Here is a 1,548-nt window from a genome sequence, read left to right on the forward strand (position 1 = left end):
ATATCTTTCCCCCTTTCGTTCTTCTTTCTGTTACTACTATATCTCTCTCTTCCTCTCTTTCTCTCGTTGCTCACCTATTTTCTACTTCCTCTTCTTTTTTCTCCCTCTACCACTCTTTCTCCTTACCCCTCGCTGGTCACATGTGTCCAGCTACTAATTCTTTTCTTCCTTGGCTATCGCCAAGCAAACACACAAACCTACTTCGTCCCGCTTCCTTCCAGTTCGTTGCTTCACAGCATTCAATATACACATAATTTTTCACGTCTGGCCATATAGCCTTTTCCGTTTGTTTTCCTGTCTTGTTTTCTGTCCGCCACTACATTCCTCCATGGTACAAAGTTAACTTGTGGTCCGTGGGAAGAGCCATTTTAACGATGTGTCCTGCCCTAACTCTTCAAAACGCCTATGTTAGAATGGTGGCAGCTGATGAAGGAAAATGTTCTCTATGTGGCCCATATGTGTTCTGTACTCTGGTTATTATTATTTTTTGTCTACGTTTTGTTTGCAACGTCCTGTACCCAGATATGCACCTATATATATACAGGTAGATGTAGGTATGCACTTACATGTACGTATATATGCATATACTCATTTATTATTTGTTATATATATATATATATATATATATATGTACAAATATTCTATAATTATAAACATAATTATAATCAGGGGTCAGATAATTGCTTTGCTATGCACCAAATTTAGAAATAGGAGTTAAATGCCTTTTCTACTACCATAAAGATCTCCCAGATTGTAACACACTTTTTTACGTAGGCAAAAAGAAAAAATAATGAATCCACACGACTCAGATTAGCTACAGGTCCAGCCAACATTGAGAATGTGTCTGAGACATCTCTGATGAAAGCGTTCAAAGACCCTTACCTGACATTTGTACAGAGTCCATGTACATACATACGTGCATACATACATGCATACATACATATATACATACAAGTTCAGGTTTATACCTGTAATTATTGGAGCACTGGGATATGTAACACACTGCCTAAATACCTATCTCAAAACCAGAAAGGAGAAAACTGATTCGAAGACTACAGATCCAATCCATCACTGGAACTGTAAAAATCTGTAAAACTTTACAGAAGTTTACCATTTAAGTATGATATATATAAACATGTCTAGACATGCAACTGTATGCATAAGAAGATATACATAAAATAAAACATACAAATCTGCACACATACATACATACAAACATATATACATACATACATACATACATACATACATAAATAAATAAATACATAAATAAATACATAAATAAATAAATACATACATACATACATACATACATACATTCATACATACATACATATATACATACATACATACATACATACATGGTTGGATGGAGGGATAGACAGATATATATATATACATAGATAGACAGATATATATATATACATAGATAGACAGATATATATATATACATAGATAGACCGACAAACAGACAGACAGACAGACAGACAGATAGATAGATAGATAGATAGATAGATAGATAGATAATCAGTGAGAGAGAGAGAGAGA

This window comes from Octopus bimaculoides, chromosome 18, assembly GCF_001194135.2.
Source record: "Octopus bimaculoides isolate UCB-OBI-ISO-001 chromosome 18, ASM119413v2, whole genome shotgun sequence".
In the NCBI taxonomy this organism is placed as follows: Eukaryota; Metazoa; Mollusca; class Cephalopoda; order Octopoda; family Octopodidae; genus Octopus; species Octopus bimaculoides.